Here is a 23,015-nt window from a genome sequence, read left to right as displayed (position 1 = left end):
GTAGCCTCATTGAACAATTTTGGAGAGGGGGGTGTTGCAAGTAAGGGGCATCATAGAAGAAGGTGGGAAGACAGTTGAGAGAAGTGGACAAAGGGGGAGTCAGTACTGCCCAACCCCAAATATTCAAACATGAGAGAGGCTTGAAAATAATGAGATTATGTTCAAACAATAAATTTGGTTTTTTTTATTTGCCTTCTGCTTTTTGAGCCTTTAGGGTGCACTGGGGGTCACATCTGGAAGCTTTCTCCACAGCCATGAGGGCTAGGAACTTACTTTTTCTTTAAGAATGAAGGCTGAAATCATCATATATCACTTGACTCCAGGAGCTGGGGCTTTAAGGAAAACAACTATTATCATGAGACTTGTGACAAAATCATTGGAGTTGGCAACACTGTGGGATCAGCGGGTGGGTTGGCAACCCTCCCGCTTTCGCCAGGAGTCTCCTGGAATCACGCACTATCTCCCAGAGGCTACTTCAGCCAAACCGGGAGATTTTGGGTGCTAACAGTCCGGTGCGGCAGCGGAGCTAAGGCAGGCTCCCTTACCTTCCTTGGCTCCGTGCCACTCCCAGAAGCAGCCAGCACTATTCCTGCAGCCCTGAGGGGGAGGCGGTCTCCGCGCGCTGCCCCTGCCCCGAGCGCCAACTCCGCAGTTGCCATTGGCCGAATACTGCGGCCAATGGGAGTTGTGGGGGTGGTGCCTGTAGGCAGCAGTGCACGGAGACCCCCTGGCCCTCCTGTCCGAGGATCCGCTGCCAGAGAGATGTGCCGGTTGCTTTCGGGAGCCACCCGAGATAAGTGCCAACCCCCTGCCCCAGCCTGGTGAAAGTGAATTAGGGTGGGGGAGAGTAGGTGACAGGGGGAGGGGGGATGGAGTGAGTGGAGGGCGGAGCCCTGGGGAAGGGGTGGGACAGGGGCATGGCCTCAGAAGGGGTGGGGCAGGGGGCAGGGCAAAAGTCTTTGTGTTTGCGTGATTAGACAGTTGGCAACCCGATGGGCAGCACAATAACAGAAAAGAGTAGATTGTGTGGGAGAGGCAAAGCTGTGAGGGGGCTTGGAGGGGAAGAAAAGAAGGTTGAACTTGCTGCAGTGGCAATGGTAGAGTCAGTGGAGTGAAATGGTGAGGGGGCTGAAATTAGTGCAGGAGGGCGTGGGGGGTGATGCGATTTGTTTGTTATGGAAGCCAGGGAGGAGAAAGCTGCAGTAATCAAGACTTTTCTCTTTCACTCTAACAGATGATGTGGGTGGTGAATCCTCCCCACCCCACAACCAGAAATGTCCTGACTTCTGGCTTGCTAGCTAACAAGTGCCTATGTATTCATAGGCTTTCATGCCACACACATGGCATTTGCCGAATCTAACTCATGCTTGTTGGCTGACATGAAGTAAGTGAACTTTGGTGCAGGGGAGGGAGTACATAATCGATTCCATATCTAACATGAAGGGTATATTTTTACTCCTTTTTTCTGTGTCTTCTTTAGGTCTGTTGCTCATACCCATTGTACAGTTGCAGTGCTGAATGCTGATGAGACCAGGCTTACTGCAACAGGTGATTGTAACATATAAGGTAACAAATGATTGGATCAGGAGGCATTACCTAATCACCTCTGGTTATTTTTGTTGTAGTTTTTACAACTTCTATCACATACAGAAAGATAATGCTAAGTACCAGCTGCTGCAAGAATGTGTTTCAGCCTTAAATCCAATATCATGTCTGTGGGACTGACCCTTGGGTAATGAGTTTTTTGTTTGCATTTTCCTTAGAAGCCACCAGAGTGTTTCATTGCCAAGTGCCAACTGTCTGCTAGTGCCAAACTCATCATCGTCTGGGTGGCATGAAACACAGGTGTTTGCTCCACTGACTGCCTTTCCAAAATATAAAAAAATAGATCTCCTCATTGATGCAATATCTTACATATAAGGGGCTGTGTAGAGGAGTTCCGAACGCAGTCTAGCAATATGTGAGTTTAGTGCTTTAAAATAACTGGAAGTGTTTAATAAAATAGACTGTTCTCAAAGATGTAATGTGTGTATGGAGGGGAAACCTGTACTCGAGTCCAGATCATCTTTATTTTCTGCTCATACAGCACCTAGCATGATGTGGTCCTGGTCGGTGACTAGGGCTTCTTGACCCTACTGCAGTAAAAATAATAAAATGTTCAGTCTTCGATGAGTGGTTTAACCTAAGTAATTTATCTAGCATGTTTCATCCATAGATTTTAAACCACTTCACAAAGGAGGTCACTATCATTGGCCCCATTTTATAGTTAAGGAAACTGAGACACAGAGCAGTGATGTAATTTGCCCAAAGTCATAGTGCTCATGGGGCAGGTGACTGTATCTGTTTACACTTCATGGGTACTGTCATGTTGCACTCTATATGACTTTTCAAAAATATGCTAATGAGTGTGAATATAATGTAACTGGAATATGCTTTATGCAAAAGGTCTCTTGTAAGGTATCATTACAAAGCTTATAATCTACTGAGTGTAGTCATTCTATTTGTATAAATGTATCACTCTTGCATCTGAAACTAGAAATATGAAATATAACTCCGAGGTCCTATTGTAGTTATGCAAAGTGTGGGCCATTAATGGTGGTTTGGAATCTTAATGGCTCTCATTAACCAGGACAATTGACTGTAGATGGCTCTGTTTTACTTGTAAGTCTTCCTGTATACTGGCAAATGAGTAATGAAGTCTTACAGCGACATATGATCATGTCACCTGAACTGGAATCCATCTTTAACCTGGTGCTTTTCCATTGAGAAGGAGGGGTCGGAACCCAGAGGGACAAAGGATTCCCACCTTGTGCAAAAGATATAGAAGTGGGTGGAACAGAACAAAGGGGAGCGGCCATCACAAGAAATCCCCTAGCTACCACCTGAGCTGGAACAAGGGGTGTACCAGGGGAAAGGATTGTGCCCAAACTAGGAAGGCATCCAGTCTGTGAAAGAAACTTATTGAAACATCTCTGAGGGTGAGATTTTATCTGTATTCAGTTTCTGACTGTATTAGCCATAGACTTGCATGTTCTATTTTATTTTACTTGGTAATTCACTTTGTTCTGTCTGCTATTACTTGGAACCACTTAAATCCTGCTTTCTGTACTTAATAAAATCACTTTTTACTTATTAATTAACCCAGAGTATGTATTAATACCTGGGCGGGCAAACAGCTGTGCATCTCTCTCTATCAGTGTTATAGAGGGTGAACAATTTATGAGTTTACCCTGTATAAGCTTTATACAGAGTAAAATGGATTTATTTGGGGTTTGGACCCCATTGGGAGTTGGGCATCTGAGTGTTAAAGACAGGAACACTTCTTAAATTGCTTTCAATTAAGTCAGCAGCTTTGGGGCTCATGGTTCAGACCTTGGGTCTGTGTTGGAGCAGACTGACGTGTCTGGCTCAACAAGACAGGGTGCTGGAGTCCCAAGCTGGCAGGGAAAGCAGGGGAAGTAGTAGTCTTGGCACATCAGTTGGCAACCTCAACGGGGTTTCTGTGATCCAACCCGTCACAGGTACAGGCTGAAAACTAATGATTTTGTGTGTTATTGTGATGTGATGTCATTATAACTTTGTTTCCACTGTCCTGCACCCTTAAATTATAAAGGAGCTGCCATTTTCTGAGGTAGAGTTAATGCAGCATGTTAAAAAGGGGGAGGCACTAACTTTTATGTTTTCTGATTTTGTTTCTCTTAATCTAAAATTAGTCATGCAATGTGAAAATATGGATGCGCGCTGTATGGGGATGGGGAGAGGGGCGGGGGGAGAGAAGGCAATAGTGATATAGCCAAGGACATAATTTCTAGTCATTCTCTGTTTTTGCTTATTGCCATAGGTTTTAAGGATGATTTTTTAAAAATGTGATGTTTAGGGTTTGTGGGGTGCTCAGAAACTTCCCTTTCACAGGGAAACCTAATGAACTGAGCCTCAATGCACCACTGTGAGGTAGGGAAGAATTATCCATATTTTACAGATGAGGCACAGGAAGAGTAAATAACTTGCCTAAGGCCACACGGAAAGTCTGTAGCAGAGATGGGAATTGAACTCAGATCTCCTGACTCCCAGTCCAGTGCCTTCAACACAAAAATATCCTTCTTCTGAATTTTTGCCTTTGAGTCTTGCTGGCTAAAGTTATATATAATATCCAGATTTGGTAGGCTCAGACCTAATGGGAATGGGGGAATAACAAAACATCTCCAAGGTGAAACATGTCTTCCCCAGGCTGGTCATCCACCCCTCTTGGATCCTTTCAGATCTCAGGAAGCATCACTGACCCAGCGAAAAGGCTTGTGGGGTAGGAGGTAGCCAGTGTTAGATGAGTAGAGGCAGGGAAGTGGTGCAGTAGTAGAAAGAAAAGGTCTGTGAGGTAAGTAGAAGGATTAACAGCCAGTCTGCCCAGTATTTTGTATAAGGAAATGAGTGACACTCCAAAGTGAAAGCAGCTGTGTTCACTATAATATGCAACCATCACAGCTGCTTTCAGTTTGGAGTACAAAGTGAAGAAACAGAAGCATTTCTGTCACTGAATTCTTCAGTGGTGATATAGAACATAGGGTGACAGATATGGCAATTTTGTGCAATATCTTTGGGAGATCTTACTGTGTTAAGTGTATGTATCGTTGTGGACCAGGAATTGTAGGTAATTCTGGGGGGAGGGTGACCACAGCCCTCCAGGAACTAAGAACAGTGAGGGTTGACGAGGCAAATTCACTCAGATTGTAACATGGCCAGAAGAGATGCTCCTCCTGGAGATGCTTGCCTATTTTCCAACTGCATTTTCCAGAGGCCAACAGACAAAGAAAGGACTTCTGGATAAATAGCCTGAGTTTAAACCAACTCAGAGCCTTCTTCCTGATCCAGCAAATGGACAGGACTTTCTGTTCCAGGGAGACCCCAGTCCTCCTTTGCATGGAGGTTCTTGTTCTGAGGGAAAGTGTTATGAACTTGAAATGAAGATGAAGTGAGCTGTAGCTCATGAAAGCTTATGCTCAAATAAATTGGTTAGTCTCTAAGGTGCCACAAGTACTCCTTTTCTTGTTATGAACTTGTCACCATAGAAAAATTCCTTGGTGGTGTTCAAAGAACTGTTCTCCAGCCAGAGCCCTTGCTGCAGTTGGGGTGATCTCTGGTAAGCATGCAGGTTCTTTAATTGTTTTTAATATGTTTCCTCTGTAACGCTTTCACCTTAAAAAAGAAAAGTGCGTGTTTAGAAAGAACAGTGTGGCAACTTATACCGGGGTATTTACACTGTTTACAGCCTCTGAGGAGCAGGCAAAGCAGGCCTGCTGAGGCAGTCTGACTTGCTGGTGATATCAAAGTGTAGGCAGGTAACTGTACAGTTTGGAAATACCCCAGTCAGGAGGGAAGCAGACCCGCATCTCTACCCCAGAGAGAAAACAGCTGGGGAGTCAGAAGCCTAAGTGTGGGTGCCCCTGGTGGGCCATGTGGGGGAAATACAGGTGTGGTTGCCCTGATCTGTGACACATAACACCCATTTTTTCAAGTTCTGTGTGTATATAAATCTCCTCACTGTATTTTCCACTGAATGCATCCGATGAAGTGAGCTGTAGCTCACAAAAGCTTATGCTCAAATAAATTGGTTAGTCTCTAAGGTGCCACAAGTACTCCTTTTCTTTTTACAGTGGCAGCATGTGTGGAATATGTGACAGTGTGAATTACTGTAAATGACAACAATATTGAAAGCAAGCATTATAGAAGGAAAAAGCACAGAGAAAAAAAAAGGGTCTCATAATCTTTTTGGAAAAGGAATAGAGAAGAGAGAGACAAGAGTAGGAATTAGGAACTACTGAAGAAACAGCAGCTGTTGAGCTTGTGTGAGCAGCAAGATTTGTCCACTGCTGATCTGAAGAAATGGGAGGAGGTAACCCATGCTGCACTCCGATGATCTGAGGCAGGATGGGGTACACCTAAAGACAGGGCCCCCCCTTTTTCCTCCTACAGGGCAGGCAGGAGACTGAGGAGACAGTGCCACAGACAGCAGAAGTAGCAGTGATTGTGAGAGGTCCAGATACTTGAAGGCTGTAGTGAAAAAGGCTACTCATGCAGGAGAGTTGAAAGGAGCTGGAGGGAGACAAATACCACTAGCTCAAATGGTCAAGGCATGCTCATGGGGCCCAGGAGGAAGGACATGAAGGTGTACCAATTCAGGGGCTGGCAGGCAAACAGATGTAGGTGTGATGAACCCCTGCTCTTTGCCTGTGGGCTGAATTAATATTAAGGTTCTTGGATTCTTGACTGTGAAAATACAGCTGCCGTTGCTCTGAAGTGGACCGGGTCCACTAGAAAGAGAACCCTTTTTCCAGTTAGAGGTCTCTTCTGATCTCACTTTTCCATGACACCAGATCTGCAGACAGGAATGTTAAAACTGGCTGATACTATTTGATTTATGGCTCCATTTCTTTAATCATCTGCCTCTGTCCCATCCTTCCACAATGCGGTGAGTTGAATGAAGTATAAATAATGTTGTTAGATGCTTTACCTTTGTATCCTGTTTAGTTTATTGATGAGGGCTAGTCTTTTTTGGTGTTTTGGAAAGTAGGAAACTCTAGTAGTACATGGATTTTATCCTTACTGTAAATGCCATAACATTTCAAGATACTGGGACCAGAGTAGATTTATGATATTGGAAAAATCTTTGAGGAGAACAGATGTGAACACTGAAACCAAATGAGAGCATGGATTTTTCACATTTGTCCCTTTTAATTCTCTACATCTTTTTAACTCTGTCTGGAACCTTGGAATGCTGTAACTATCTTATGCCAACAGGTGGCAACATTATAAGTTCATTTTTAAAGATGATTAGAAACAATTAAGCTCCCAGCTGCTCCAAAATTGGTCAGAAAGAATGTGGGGAAAATAGTGATTTGATATTTCCTTGGGTAAGTGCTTGGGGTTTAAAACTTTTGTAGCATGTCAGTAAAACATACAAACATCATAGATACAATTGTGTTGTGGGTCCCTCCCACCATTTAATTAATTCAATGTTCTGTCACTCATTGTTTTTCTTTATACCTAATTTGCTTTACAGTGGATTTAAAATTCAGCATTATTTGACATGGTTTTATTATGCTATCCTCTTACCAATGCACGGGCAACAGTTTCATAAAATTATTAAGTATAGTATCAGCAGTTTCCTCAGCACTTAGCGAACCCATAAGTAATATAGCTTTGATTTAAATAGACATCCAAAGTTTGGTTTCTACAGGTTTCCCTAATTTGGCTGCATAAAATTTATACAGGAGTCATGTCAGATTCTGCCAGGCAGCTTTGTCCTTCAGGAGCATAAGAATAACAATATGAAATTTGTTGTTCTGTACTATGTAGAAGATCAGACTAGGTGATCAGAATAGTCCTTTAAAACAGATATATTATGACTGTAGCTTTAGGGTGGCCAGGTGCCTGGTTTTCGATAGGAAGGTCCATTCAAAAAAGGGGACCTGACAGTGTCTGGACATTGCAGGCAGGGGAGTTGGGGAGGTGCAGTGTCATCACCCACGTTAGCCCCTAATCAGCCAGGGCCACCTGCTACCTGCATTGGGCGGTTGCAGCTCCCAGCCCCGGCTCCACAGGTGAGTCCCTCCTGACCCAGGTAGCGGGGCTGGGGGGGGAAAAGCAGCAAGTGACTTGGGTTGGGGGAAGAGGGATGGAAGGCGCGGGGCCTCAGGTGAAGAGGTGGGGCAAGGGTGGGGCCTCAGGTGAGGAGGCGGGGCAGGGGAGGTTCCGGCACTCCTGTTGGAGTGTCTGTTTTTTAAATATTACCAAATTGGCAACCCTACTATAGTTGAATGCAGATTAAATGTTAGTGTTACATAAATGAACGATACATACATAAACAAACAAGGTATCTGCATTTTGCCCCAGACAAAGTGCAGATACCTGCATTTTCAGTGATGGAAACAGCTTCCAATTAAAACATATCTAATAAGAGTCTGTCCATCATTGAAAAGCAGTTTTATATAGGAACTAGCTTAGGGCCCAGTCGGCAAGCCCATGGAGAGTGGAATTCCCATTGACCTCCAGGGGCATTCCCTTTGATTTCAAAAGGAGTTATGCATGAAAAAGTCTTGTAGCATTGAGTCCAAATTTTGTAAAGTGTTCTGGGATCCTTTGGGACTAAAAGTTCTTTATACATGTGAGAAGAATTATTGTTGTTGTGCCTAATATTAATGTGAGTCTAAATATTTTGTACCTACCTGGAATCCAAGTACAGTATAATTGAATTGAGAGTTCAAAGAATGTAATACATGATTTTGTTACAAAGCAAAGCCTAATGACACCATTGCAGTTTGGCTTTAGGCCAAAACCAGATGCCTCTCATAATTAATTGGCTTGTTAGCTAATTAGGAGGAAAGCATATGACTTGTATTAAATGGTGTCAAGTCAGTCTTAACAGTGGTCAGTGCAGGTTTACCTCCAGGCATAGCTGTCCCTTGGGTACAGCGAATCGGGGTGACTGCCCCGGGCCCCGCGCTTTGCAGGGTGGGGCGGGGGCAGAACCAGGGTGAGCACCTGGGTCTGTCGGTGTTACAACCACTTCACTGGTTGGGTTTGCTTTACATTGTATTAGTGGATATGCTCCTCTTCACCAAAACAATAACTTATTTCATTGCGTATTTGGTGATCTGTGCTTTTCACTTATAAACATGAAGACTTAGCGATAGGTTCTGTGCTGTCTCCAGAGGCTTATGCCACCTTCATTCCTCCAGATTCTGCCTGCACTGGGAAGCTAGTGTGGCCACTGGCATAAATTAGAACAACTGGGGAGGCAACCAGACCCAGGCTACATATGGACTGCAGAGCCTTTATATGTCCGGTTTCAGAGCAGCAGCCGTGTTAGTCTGTATTTGCAAAAAGAAAAGGAGTACTTGTGGCACCTTAGAGACTAACAAATTTATATGCTCAAATAAATTTGTTAGTCTCTAAGGTGCCACAAGTACTCCTTTTCTTTATATGTCCCCTCATACACTGAGCCCCACTCCTGGCTCAAGGAGGGCAAGAGAGTGCTATCTTCTCCAGCCCTAAGCATGCTGCTTCTGCCCCAGCAAAATTCTCCTTTTGGCCTATTGTGTCTCTTCTCTCTCCATGTGAAGGCACCCTCATAGGTTGATGAGCTGAAGCAGATGCAGGGTAGAGGTTAGTATTAGTGGTGGAAATCACACTTTGAGTCTAATTCATTGTGGTGTGGAGAGATTTTAAAATTTTCTGTGTTAAGAGCTCCATGTAAAGAGCTATGCAGAGGAAATCATTTGCAGGGAGCACAAATTTTATTGATCCTATAAAACCTAGGAACTATGTTCTAAATTCTTGAGCTTCATCTATTGGCACTCTGATATTAACTATTTACATACACAGACAGCTATTGTTTAAAGAGCACTCCTGTAACACTGTGTTTCAGCTGTGATGGCAAATGGCACGTCTCATTTTTTCCCTCCACCATTAGGCCCATGAAGTCTCGCCCAGCAAAATTGCTCTGGGAAGTAGACAATTTAGTAAACTCTGGATCCCTCCACTCAGAAAGAGTGTGATTTTTTTTTTTTTTTTATTATTTATTTGATGCTATGAGTAACTTTCTATTTTTTCTTGGGCCTGGACTGTGTCCCAAGAGTTCATGCCTTGTGATTTCTAGCCTGGATTAATGCACCTCCACCGGGACTTCCCTTGGCAACCACTTGGTGCACAATGCAGCTTCTCACCTGTTTGGTGGTGTCAGCCTCATGGAAATTATTATGCCATTTCTCGAGACAACTACACTGGCTTCCTAGCTGCTTCCATGTGCAAGTTAAGATGTTGACTTTGGTCTAAAAACCCTATATTGGGTCGAGGCCTGGCTGTTTTAGAGACTACCTCTATTGACTACCATATCAGACGAGAGAAGGTCACTGAGCTAACAGTTTGGAGACTGGTGGCAGGTAGTATTTTCTTGGGGAAGGGCCTTTGATTCTGGAATTCATTGCCCCTGCTGAACTGACACAGCCAGAGTCTGCTGATCTTTAGGGGATAGTGCAAGGGAGGGTTTTGTTTGAAATGAGTGGCTTGGGGGTGAGTGGTGAGCTTTGTAGCAGGTTAGTGGGGAGAATGTTGTCTTTTCTGCTTTTAGTTAAAAAGTAATTAAAATTGCATATAATTAAACATAGCATAGGCACTGTGGGACCTGGTAACTCTGTGCATGTTATACATTAAAGGATGGATCTGTAGTAATGGTGTGGTAATTATCAGGGCTTTTGTCATTTGTGTCTCAGATGTTTCATGTTGTGAATGTGGAACAGCACAAACAAATCTGCTATCCTTCAGTCCAAGGCCCTTCCTTACCCACCCCCACTATCCCACTTAAACCTCCCACTCAAAAAAAGGTGTCTTCTCTCACCAGGCTATCCTGGTAAATAAAGGAAAGAAAGAAAGCCCACCTAGTCACACTGGAAAAGACCTGTAATTCATTATAGCAATGTCACCAAAATCTAGTGTGGAGGGGGGAGGTAAGTGTTACAAACTGCAGATTTATGCAAGTATTTAATAGTGGCTTGCCAAGAGAGTCTGTACTCTTTTCAGAAGGAATCTTTCTTTGTGTCTTTTGATATTTAAAGAGCTGTAATTACAATGGCAAAGCTTTGAATTCTTTTTTTTTCTGTCCTCTTATACACATTAATTTATGGACCAATCCAACATTACAGACAACCTAATGAAAGAATCACACACTCCCTTTATACTTTTTTTTTTTTCCTTTTTACAGTTTCACTTTTGTGGATGAATGCAAAGTAGTTGATGCTATAAATAAGTTTAATGATGTATCTCGCCCCTCAATTGCTGGTTGTTGATGCTGCAGTCCTGCATAATAGGAGAAGAAAGGAACTGAATTTCAATCTTTATTTGTCTGCCTCTCTTTCTCTCTCACTCATGATCCAAAAGGCTCCTCCAACTACTAAATTCAAATGTTCCTCTTTTGTTTTTTTTCTTGATATTTCAAGCTCTTAACATGATTCCCTCCCATCCCCCTTGCTTTGCTTTGCTTTGTTTTGTTTTGTTTAGCATTGTGAAAAAGATCAAAATTATATCAGTGAATGCTGGTTGGTTCCATCAAAATATGAATACCCTCTTTAAAATAATGCTGTCTTTTTTTTAACTGGCCAGAGTTGTTGGAGAGCAGCAGCAGTAGGAAAAGGGTGGAAAAGCTGCTGTGAGATTTGTGCTACTGTCTGTGAAATATCCCCAGGCTGAAATATCAGACAATTTCGGATAAAGTGCACTGTGACGGGGTGTACCAACCCTGCACTGGGCCAATGGGGCGTGACCAATCACTGTGGGCCCAGGAAACCACACCCCCTCATCCCTGCTGGGCATGCTTAGTGTGGAAGGGACAGATAAAAGGAGGCAGTCCAGATCAGCCTGGGTTGCCTGAGGAGGAGGAAGGACATGTGCTGCAGTCTCCTGCAGAGGTGTCTGTGACTCTCCAAGCGGTGGGAACCATGGATCTGGACTACACTGCGGACGACCAGCTGACCACGGAGACTGACTGGGACGCTGAGCTGCTGCCAGCCGAAGAGATGCCTGAGATGAACTTTGCGGTAGGAAGTGCCCCAGGGAATGCTTAGAAGCTGATGCTTGAACTCTTAACTTGGAATTTCCAGGCTTCATAGGATCCTGGGTCGGAACCCAGTGGAGTAAGGTGGGCTCGGGTACCCCTACCCCCACCCCCCCACAGCATTTGCCACTAGGTGTGGCTATTGGGGGCTATAGCTATAGACTGATTGTTTGCCCTGCCCTGCCCAGGGACTACAAACTGACTGCTTGTCCTGTCCTGCCCAGAGGATTATAGCCCCCTAACTGCTATTGTTTGTCCTAGCCGGGAGATTTAGGAGATTAGAGACTGAGCATTGGCTCTGCCCCACCTATGGACTGCAGACTATTTGCTGTCTTTACCTGGCCCAGAGTGTCAAAGCCCAGCTGCGATTGCTTGCCCCAGCCAGGAAGCTCAAGAGGCATAGACAGAGAGTTTACTGGGCCCTACTAGAAGCCCTGAGTCCCTCTAACTGAAATTGCCTGATCTATCAGGGAGTCCCGACGGCATGTATCAACCCCCTCAATGAGCCAAAGGGGGTGGGCCCGCTCAACATGCAGGGCCCCCCATGACACACCCACTGTCAGAAAGTATGGCTTGTCATTAGAGACCGTTGAACTTGCACCATCCTCAGGGTAAATGGGGAAATTGGCCCCCACAGAGAGATCCCAAATAACAATGTCTATGCTACAGTCAGACTGCAGAGCCGGCTAACAATCTGATTGACCCCTCCCTTGGTTTCCCAATTGTAGTGGAGATGAGGCCTTAATGAAACCAACAGGTTCCAAAACACAGTTAAAGCTCAGTCAATGCTATAAATTGGAACCATGTTTACAGATCAGTGAGGGAGAGCGAGGTTGCCTGAAAAGACTGTAGCTGTGAAGTGGGCATGGCTGTAACTTCTATATGAGGGGTATAAACAGACGAGGGACCTAGCTGTGCCCTCTACCCTAGAATATATTTTTGACTCCTGGATATTGGTTACAGAAATGAGCCATTTAAAAAAAATCCACTTGCTTATTATTTGGATGGGTAAGGGATAGAGGTTAGCCATGGCGATATTTCTCAGGCCACCCAGGGCTGTGAATCACCTTGTTGCCACCTTCCTCCAGTGTGAGGGAGTCTTGCTTGTGCCAGCTGGGCATTAGCTTTAACGCACCCAGCCCATCAGACACTCCCACACTCTCCTCTGGGCTACACCAGCCTTGCAGGTTGACAACAGCTGCACCTCAGCCCCCAAGTCCCTTCATAGTGTCCCTCTGTGGTATCCAGTCCCTGATCACTGGGTACCCACAGAAATCCCAGATCCTCTGTCCCCAGGTGTATGTCTAGACTGCAAAGAAAAACCCATGGCTCTAAGTCCCAGAGCCTGGGTCAGTTGACTGGGGCTTGGGCTGCGAGGCTAATAATAGCTAATAATAGCAGTGTTGAACGTTCCCACTTAGTCTGGAGTGTGGGCTCTGAAACTCAGTGAAGGAGGTGGTCTCGGAGCCAAAGCTCCAACCTGTGTGTGACCATCTACGCTGCTATTTTTGCCCCTGCGAGCCCAAGTCAATTGACCCAGGTCTGAGACTCAGTGCCACGGATTTTTCTTTGCAGTGTAGACATTCCTAATGGAACAGTGTACCTGAGTTCACCAGTTTTACCTTAGCTCACCACTCCTCTGTCACATACACACCACTTGAATTTGATTATAGTAAAACAAAAGGAAATTTATTTGAGAGAATAGAGATTCAAATAGAAACAAGACTGAGTCATGGAAACAAATGGTTATATTCAACACAAAATCAGAAAACTGGGGCCTACACTTATTAATAATTATCTTTCCTATCTAATCAAATAGATTCTCACTCCAAAGAGCCAGTAGCTAGTCTTTCATGAAGCATTGCCATTCATTAAGGTACCTCTTCAGTGAATAGATGCAGAGCGTCTTTCTCCATCCTGTGCTATACTGAACCAGTCTTTTGTCTTTATTCACATACATGGCAGTCCCCTCGCTGTCTTATCATTCCTCTTCACTTCCAGGTGATTTCAATGTTTATACTTTGATGGTTTTCCATTGGCTTTTCTGGTTTGGTGCAATGGTGGACAATTGAGCAATGCAGTACATAATTGGCTAACTAAGGCGGGGTGACACCCCCCCTCCCACTTGAATGGCCCTGAATGGTGACTGAGACATGATTCCCTTGTGACTCATAGGTTTCACTCCAAGACCAGAAGTACATTTTCAATGTAGTTATATTAGTCCTTAAATATTACCCATACACACATCTCAGAATGATTGAGTATCGATAAGTTACAAGATTTCAGTAGAGACCTTGCATGCTAACCTTTAGCGATAAATACCATGAAAACAGTGTACTAGGTGTAGTGAGTTTGTCAGGGCTGAGACAGGAGTTGCTTGTAATTAACAGTGAACTGTTTTCTAGTTGGGACCAATGGGCCTCTGGGTCACATCTTGTGCACTTTGCCATCCTGGCCTGATGCAGCTGTGTGACAGCCTCTATACTGATGGAGCTGGTGAAGAATCTAAGCACTGAAATGCCAAGATGCTTTGGAACCAGAGATTGGACTCATGGCAGGTATGACTTATCTCTTAATCTTTCTCTATTACAATTAGCTTCATGCAACTGGGGCCTGATCCAAATGGTCTTTCCACTTACTGAAATGGGCTTCAGATCAGGTTCTTTGGGACAAGGTTGGGAGCTTCTCGACAGATTCCTTTTGGCTTTGGATGGACATTAAAAGGTCCTGTGACAATTTTGTTAGAACGGGGCTTTGCTTCAGTGTTCTCTTGGTAGCCTTCCTTCTCACTGTTACTGTGCAGCCATGAAGTGTCCTGGCCACCACTTACCACCCCTGAGGTGACTGCGTTACAGTGATGCTGGATGTATACAATTCCCAGACTGTATCAGATACAGATCAACTGTATTTAAGGTGATCTAAACAGTCCTATATCTGAGGCAATTATTGGGGTATTAATATAGCTCAACTGTCACTTATTATAGGGACAATCCCTCATTTCAGACCCAAATTTACTTTCATTCGGGTGCTCTCTCATCTTAATTTAGGAAAAGAGGAATAATTGATCCCCAGATCATTTTAAACATCCCTATTCTTTTTCTATAATTTTTGTCTCTGTTGTTGATTGTAGCCCATTGTTGGGTATGAAGTCTGGAACACTCTAATGATGCAGGTTGCCAAATTTAAGACGCAGGCCTTTTCTGTTATCTTTGGCTCCGGGCATCTGATCTTGGGCCAAGCTTTTGCTGAAGTTCCATGAGTATCGTTTCATAATGGATTACAGGCAGGTGAGCATGGAATGAGTGACTCTCAGTGATCTATGAACACAATACATTTGTGGCTTGAAATTGCTCACTTTTAATATTATTTCAAGCCTTGAAAGAACAAAAATATTAATTACACCTGTGATTTGCCTCCCCTCACCCCCATCAAAAAAAAAAAAAAAAGGGAGAGAAGAAAAGAGAGAGAAAGCAAGAAGCAAGCTGCCACGGGGCTTGGTCCAGAGCCCATTGCATTCAGTGAGCTGCATTAAAACAGACACTTTTTAACATATACTAACAAGCACTTAAAAAAGCTAGTCTGAGAACAATTTTTTTCAGTAAAGTTTGCATTGCATTGTACAATATTTTTTCAATGAACTCCAGAAATTACTCTCTGTTGTTTAGATTTCTTGGCAACACACATTGACTGTGAAAATACGGATAGTACATTGTTGTGCTCTTGACAATGGGGAAAAAGTGACTCAGCCGGAACAGCCCTGCAAAATCCTTAAACATGAGTAGAGTTAAAATGAGAAATAAAAATAAATAAATAAATAACCTCCCTGAAAAACATGTTGCTCGGGTCCTGATCCAAAGCCTACTGAAATCTATTCAAGTCCATAGGCATCAGTGGCATGGGATCAAGCCCCAAACTTTACATGGCTTAGATCATGAAAGCACTCAACTGTGTTCTTGAGTTCCATTGAATTTGATGAGAGTTAAGCACATGCATAAGCACTTTCTTGAGTTGGGACCTCAATGTAGAAAGACTCTTCCTTTTATTGCAAAAGTAATGTGTATTCAAATCAATCCTGTGAGAGCTTTCATTTTCTTCATAGAATTTCTTCATATATTTTATTCTCCCAATTTCCAATTGATTACTACATTTGTGACGCTCAGTTATCCTTAGAATACAAAAACTCTTTGCATTTAATGAAAATATTTAAACAACCCTTTTTGGTGAAGAAGCAAATTATGGTTAATCTGTCTGAGGTTTTGCATACAAATTATAAACTAGGGAACAAGTTTTATTTGATCTCCATAGCTCTTATGTTAGACTGTATAAAATGTATGAAAAATGTTCCATGTAGTGTTCACTATAATTCTATTGCATTCAGGGAACAATAGGAGAGCCCTCTTGTAGGTGATTAAACACCTGCAAATTTTCATAGATCTTAATAGGAAAGTGTGTAGGTTAGTACATAATGTGTCCTTTAAATTGCATAAGTAGAACATTTGAAATACCGTTAAAGCTGCACTTGTTGATACTTTTGAGCACTTTCCCCATCAATGCCATTACATATTAAGAAAAAAATAATTGTCTTAGGACAATTAACGAAGGTAAATTTTTGGTAGACTAGTTGAAATTTTTCTGTCAAAATGTGGTTTTGATAGAAAATACCTTTTGTACAAAACAAATATTTTAATGAAAAAAAATAGTTTTCGTTAAAAAGAAAATTGAGATTCTCATTACCCACATTTTTAGATTTTAAATTTTGCAATGAAAACCTGAATATCTAAAAAAAAAATTTGTGCAAATGAAAAAAAAATTGTTGAAACTCTTTGTGGGGATATGTCCCGTTGAGATTTGGAGCCTAATTAATTTGGGCTGAACTATTAAAAGGAACCTAAAAGAATCTGGTTGTTAAAATTGTACCATAGTTGTTAGACTGAATTCACCATGGATATAAATGACTTCAAGAACTGGCCCCTAGTGAAAAAGGTCTTATTGGAAGAAATATTAAGGCTGTATGTGGAAGAAGGCTGGGAATAGGAACATGGAAATTTGTCCAACTAATCCAGAATCCTCTCGTCAACTGTGCTCAGCATTAGATGCTTCAGAGCAAGATGTAAACCCCTTATAATGGATAGTATGCCAATAAAGTATGTTTCTTCCTAACTTCAGGGAGTTAGTGCTTGGCATATATCCTGAATCACAAGGGTTAAGAGCCCTATTAAATCTTTGTCCTAATTAGGATAATTCCATCTCCTGTTTCCCCCTTATCAATAACCAGTTATAATGGTTCCTTGGTGTCCTTTGAAAGAGGAGGTGCTGTATTTTCAGATAAGGTTTGGGGATGTGTTACGTTTTAGTGGGAGGGCCTAAGACTTGGTCTTCATTTACTTTTTGGTCAGTGTGAAGGTGACAAACCTAGATGTAGGCCACTAGTTCAAATCTGGCCCCTAATTTGTCTAGGTCAGGTATGAAGGAAGGGTGTTAGCATCCTCCCTGAGGGCAGGGAGGGACCCATCCCAGAAACAGAGAGAGAAGCATTTCCCCTCCCCTGCAGATGGACCCTGGACACTGGTAATCTCTTTTTACTTTCTTGGTGTGGACTACCCCAGCAGGGGAAAGCCTTGGACTGAGCTGGCCTGGGGGGTGGGGCGGGGGATAAGAAGTGGCCCAGGGAGGGCAGCCATAAGCACCCTTGGTTGCCAGATCACTGGGTTGGAGCCTGGTGGAGTGGCAGCGCCTGGGCTCCCCAACCAACACTGTCCTGCTGATCACAGGTTGTAGCCCTGACCACTAGGCCACACTTCATGACTGACCTCTGAGTGAGGACGGTTACATACTTCCAAAACCCTCAGACTGAACCCAAACCAGAGACCAAAGCTTTGAGGTTCATGAATGCTTAGAATAACATTTTTTCCTATTATTTTTGTGCCCTCCTGCGTTTCCTTTGGGGAAGTTTGTGTCATCCGGATATGGTTTTGGATCCAAACTTTGTGACTTAGGCTCATCTCTGTTACTAACACCACTGGCCCCTAATTTGTATCGTTGCTGGCAGTCTCTGCAGGAAGCCAGTCTTAGTAGGCATGGAGAATGAAGTGCTCTCTCACCTCTAGAAGTGAGCACTCCAGCTCAGGATGGGCAGACACTCACACTGCTGCTGTCTGGGTTGTACTTGTACTGTGCGTATGCAGAAAACTTCACAAATCCAGATGTTTGATCTGCCCAAGCAGTAAAATTCCTTTAAAAAACACAAGAATCAAAGCCGAAGGCACTGGTTGCAAACACATAAACCCAGAATTAGTAAAGAGATTTGATCAAAACAAAACAAAAATCCCAACTAAATAGGTGACAGAAGCGGGGAAGAGAGATGATATTTAATGATGCCACTCTAGTGCTGTTTTTCCTTTCCCTCTCTTGCTTTAAGCCGCTAGAGTCTGAGCAGTGCTTGACAGGGCAGGATTGACTCACAGAACTGATGTCAGATGTTGGCTTCAACAGACACTGGAATCCAATAGCCACTCCTGCATTTAAAACTGCTAGTTCTGCGTTGTAGGCATATGACGCTCTAACCCTTCTATTCTCCTGTGGAACTGCCTCTCTTCTCCCTGCAAACACGCAGTGCTGGAGAGATTAATGAGAATGCCCCTCTTTTGTTGTTGCGATACCTATTTTTGTACATTGGTAGCTGTTTTTACGACTGTGTCACTATCTAAGTACCCAGAAAGCATTAAATAAATTGGGCAATGCTTCTGTGACCATGGAATTATGACAAGCCCTGACTCTGGAATTCAGCTGCCGACAGGGGATTCTGTGGGTGTGAGGCTGCAGATGGCTATGCGTTATTACAGCCGCAGAACAGAAGAACATTTGCTGCAGGATTCTCTTGCCCTTGCTTTAGAAATTGACCTTGGAATCCTGCAGAATCCCAGGTCCTACTTCAGAATAAAAGTAGCAAAAGCATGATTATGCTGGAAATGTTTGTTTATGCTATACAGTAGCAGAGTAGATTATGGTCTGATTTACTTAAATGGACTGCTCTCGATTGATTTGAGCACACTCTGTATTTCTTAGTTGTCTAAAGACTATATGCTGTTCTGTGGTTTCTTTTTCAGCAATGACACATCACATGATCTCCTTTTCCTGTACTTATCTCCCTTCTCAGTCTCCTCAACTTCTTCCTCATGACCCTTTTTTAAATAACAAAAAAAAAAAAAATAGAGGATGTGAACGAGAGAGAGAGAGAGAGAGGGTATGATTATCTGCTGAAATCATCCCTCATACCCAGCGTTTCCTTGCGAGTAGTCATTACTGTGAAAACAGTGGTTGTAGACAATGAGCATGGTTTAAAACTGCACAAAAATATGTAAACTGAGAGTGAAAATGAGGAACTTTTCATGTTTGCATACCAGGAAACTGTGGTTTTTTTTTTTTCTTTTTCTTTTCATATATTGGTGGTCAATGGAGGAATCTCCTTAAATTTATAAATTCCTTTTTCATTAATTTTTTATTTTATCTTTTTGTCCCATTTGGTACATTATGCAAGCTCCTGGTCAGGGATGGATTAAAGGTGGCTCTAACAGGTCTCTGCTGAGCTGGGTTTTGCATTCTGATGCCCCTTCCTCCTTTTCTAGCCTGAATTGCAGCAGAACATGCACCGTCCTTCCTTCTCCCCATACTCTTTCCTCCATTTCAGAATAGGTTTGGGATTCCACACATCCCTGTCTATCTGGATGTTCCAGTGTTGCTAGCTCTTGTGATTTCATTGCGATTCTCATGATCTTCAGTGTATTTCTTAAATCCCTAACTCCTGGAATCAGGTGAATAGAAGAGAATCTCAGCTTTTTTTTTTTAAAACAACAACAACAATATTTCTAGCCATCTGTGGTCATAGAGAAAAACTTGAAAATATGACCTGAGTACCACCTGTATGATTAAAAAAACAAAGTCAATAAAAATAATCTAACATTTAGTTTGGCATAAAATCAGTAGATTTTTTTAAATCTCATTTTGAAGTGCCTGTCTCATGATTTGTGAGTATTTGGGGTTGTTCTGTCCCTGTACCTATCTGATCATTTGCTGCTATGATCATTTGACATGGAGGGTTTCAAGAATTATAACTCTCACTGGCTGCCATATCTGATGGTATAGTTATAGACCTCATAAAGCTTTACCTATAAAAGCAGCTCACTCTCCTATCACTATTTCTAGTCAGAGTGTTTATACTGCAGACAAATCAGCAAATTCATCCGATCCATCACAAGGAAACTCTCTTTTGAACTGAGGTCCCTTTTCCATTCCTGTGGCACACTAAAAGGTCACCTAAAGTTGAATAATGTAGATGGATGCTTGATTAATTAAATGAAAAATTGCCCTCCTCATGATTTTGTAAGAAAGTAGGGTCAGTTTCCTCTTCTGATGGCATAGGAAGAATAGATGCCAGAATTTGTCATCTTTTAAAAAAAAAAAGTACTTTTCAATTGTGAATGAAAGATGAATACACAAAACAAAGCAGCACAGGTAACCCTGGCAAGGCATTTTAATAAAAGTTTTCAAGAATTATTGAATCAATACCTCTTTATTATTTATGATGAATTCCAACATACACAAATGAGAACATTCTATAAATGTAAGAAAAGAGAAGTTTCAGACTATGTAGATGTTTCCATCTAATACAAGAATTTCATTTTGATTTTTTTTTTTTTAACATTTTAGATTGAAAGAACAAAATAATGTCGGTCCCTGGGGCAGGATGGTGTCGGTGTGTCATCTGTAACAGACTGTATCTGAACTGAACACAAAATGCCGGCTACTTCTAGCAAATCACAGATGCCTACTATGACACTGCACCCATGTTCTTCACAGTGATATTATTATGATATGATTATGGCATAATTATGAAGCATTTTATGCAAGACAAGTTGTGAAAGGTGTCCTTGAAAAGGGTATGATTTGCTGAACATGATTATCCTATTTGTATCCATGTATCAATTTTGTATCTGAAGTTATAAATACTGATTATGTATTTGTACTTCAAATGTAGTTTGCCCTGGGTAACACACACTAGACAAGATGCTTTCAGTCTGGATAGTGGATGGGGAAGTGCCTATTCAGTGTAATGGGCCATTAGAAAAAACTATAGGCCTTAGGAGAAGCTTATCCACCACCTGGTGAGCCTTCCTGAGAATGCTACAGACAGCCTGTGAGTGATGTCCTTGTAGAGTCATAGCAGCCATGTGACCAGGCCACATGACTTTGGACTCCATCTTGGGATGTCAGTATTTTTCCACAAACCAGTCTGCGAACCAAGTTTTGAAATAAATGGTTCCCACCATATGCAAAAGCTATATAAGGCAGGGAGTGAAATCATTTAGGGTTCTTCACTCCCCACATAGACTCCTGGAAACACCTGAGGAACAAAGACGGAACTGGGGGAAGTGCTGGACCCAGGCTAAATGGATTTCTAGCCTGTATATGAATGACCTGGGGATTTCAAGCTGTAAAGTAAGTGCAGCCTGCCCCTTAAGAATTTGCAGCCTGTTTGTATCATTTCTCAGGGTGAGAATCTGCTAATTCATATCCAATCTATTTAGTGTATTAAGCTTGCGTTTTTTGTTTATGTGCTAGGTAATCGGCTTTGATCTGATTGATATCACTTATAATAATTTAAAATCTATCTTTTGTAGTTAATAAAGTTGTTTTTGTTTTAATCTAAACCAGTGAGCTGGAGTGCTTGGGGGAAAAATCTCTGCTTGGTTACCACAAGTGTACATTGTTCTCTTCACATTGAGGGAGAGGCAGACCGGGTATTAAACCCATATACTGGCCAGATTTGACCAGGGATGGATGGTACTGCTCTGGGGTCCTAGATTGGGAAGCTGGTGGTTAGAGAGCCTGCATGTAACTGCAGCTGGGTATGTTCCTACCTGTGTGAATGCTGGTGAAAGTGCAGGCTGGAGGGCTTTGCAGCTTGTCACAGCAGCACAGTGTGAGAGGGAGCTCAGGCTGGTGGGTCAGAGGGCTCAGTGGTACCCCAGTTCCAGGTGGCAACCTGGGGCGAACCTGTCACATCTACAAATTTAAAAGTGAAGTACACAAAAACAAGCCCGAAGTCACCTAGTTATCTACCCCACACAACCATGCACTAAACCTTTACAATGATCGTTACAAAGGCCACTCCAGTCCTGGGGGAATCTGGAAGCAGCCTCCTGACTCTGCGACTTCCCACTCCCAGCACAGGCAGCGCAACTGGCTTGTCATTGTACTGTCATAGCACCATCCTCTCAACCATTTGCACCCACATGCCACTCCCCCACCATCACCCTTGAGAAGATTCAGAGAATGGGCAAGTTAAGTTGATGCTGTCACATTAGCATTAATGTATGCTACTTCCCATCTCTGCATCTTAAGTTGTTTACAACCCTGTTTTCACACTCTGTGCTGACACAATTTCCATGAGATTTTGTTTCTTTTGCAACAGCAGAATAGAACAAAAGGGGCCCACCATCCCTCTCTCTTTGAACTGCTATACAACTTGCACTCATCTGGAAAACTTATGCTCCTTGTCCAAAGGATGAAGGCTTTAGTGCTAAGAGATTCTCAGAAGCAGGCCCTCACTTCTAATCTGCAATTTACTATCACCAGAAATTTGCCCATCCACATTCAGATGATACTGTGTGTGATGTTATTGACATAAATGGTGACCGTATAGATCATTGTTGCAACCAAGGTCCTGTAGCAGCACCAAATATTGTACAAAGGTTGTCGTGTGAGGTGTCTGTGAAAAGGTTATAATTTGCTGGTTATGATTATGCTATCTGTGTGTGTGTATCATTTTGTGGTTGAAGTTATGAATATTGGCTATGTACTTGTATGTGTTTGTGTTTGTTTCTAAGTAGCATTAGTGAAGCATTTCGTCAGCTTCTTGAGAAAGGAATTTGCAGATCAAGTGCCCAGTCAAGAAACACTTAGCTGACAATGGATCTCGGAAGACTCCAATCCACATATGAGAAGTCTTCCTGGGACATTCAAAGTAGCATGTGAACAATGGTGTTGGCCTGTAAAGAATGGAGTCATGCATGGACATGTGGCTTGCCCATATGACTACAAACTCCATCTTGTTGCTGTGATTTTGCACAGAAGAACAAAGGGATTTCTGCCCACAAGAGAGAATATAAAAGGCCCCGGAAACCGCTCCATTTTGTCTTCAATCCTGCTTCTTACTTCTGGAGGAACCTTGCTACAAACTGAAGCGCTGAACAAAGGACTGACTGACCCATCCAAGCTGTGGATGAATATGGTGCTCCAGAGACTTGATTTAAACCAGCAGTCTGTTCCATCACTGCTACAAACCTGAACCAAGAACTTTGCCATTACTCTATGTAATTGATTCCATTTAACCAACTTTAGCTCTCGTCTATAT

General features: G+C 42.7%; 1 long non-coding RNA gene across 6 annotated transcripts; it reads left to right on the top strand.

Moving 5' to 3' along the window:
• Positions 1–962: 962 nt before the first annotated feature.
• LOC119565586 lies at positions 963–22,387 on the top strand. 6 transcript variants are annotated; one of them, XR_005224320.2, is made up of 4 exons: positions 963–1,384; positions 1,481–1,548; positions 11,152–14,160; positions 20,309–20,857. It is a non-coding gene; the product is annotated as an uncharacterized LOC119565586 (long non-coding RNA). The 6 variants fall into 6 exon arrangements; XR_005224319.2 differs by having other exon boundaries at positions 1,481–1,566; XR_006288507.1 differs by lacking the exons at positions 963–1,384; positions 1,481–1,548 and adding an exon at positions 2,925–2,978.
• Positions 22,388–23,015: the final 628 nt, after the last annotated feature.

This window comes from Chelonia mydas, chromosome 2, assembly GCF_015237465.2.
Source record: "Chelonia mydas isolate rCheMyd1 chromosome 2, rCheMyd1.pri.v2, whole genome shotgun sequence".
Lineage (NCBI taxonomy): Eukaryota > Metazoa > Chordata > Testudines > Cheloniidae > Chelonia > Chelonia mydas.
The sequence above is the reverse complement of the archived record's forward strand: the minus strand, read 5'-3'. Positions and strand labels throughout refer to the sequence as shown.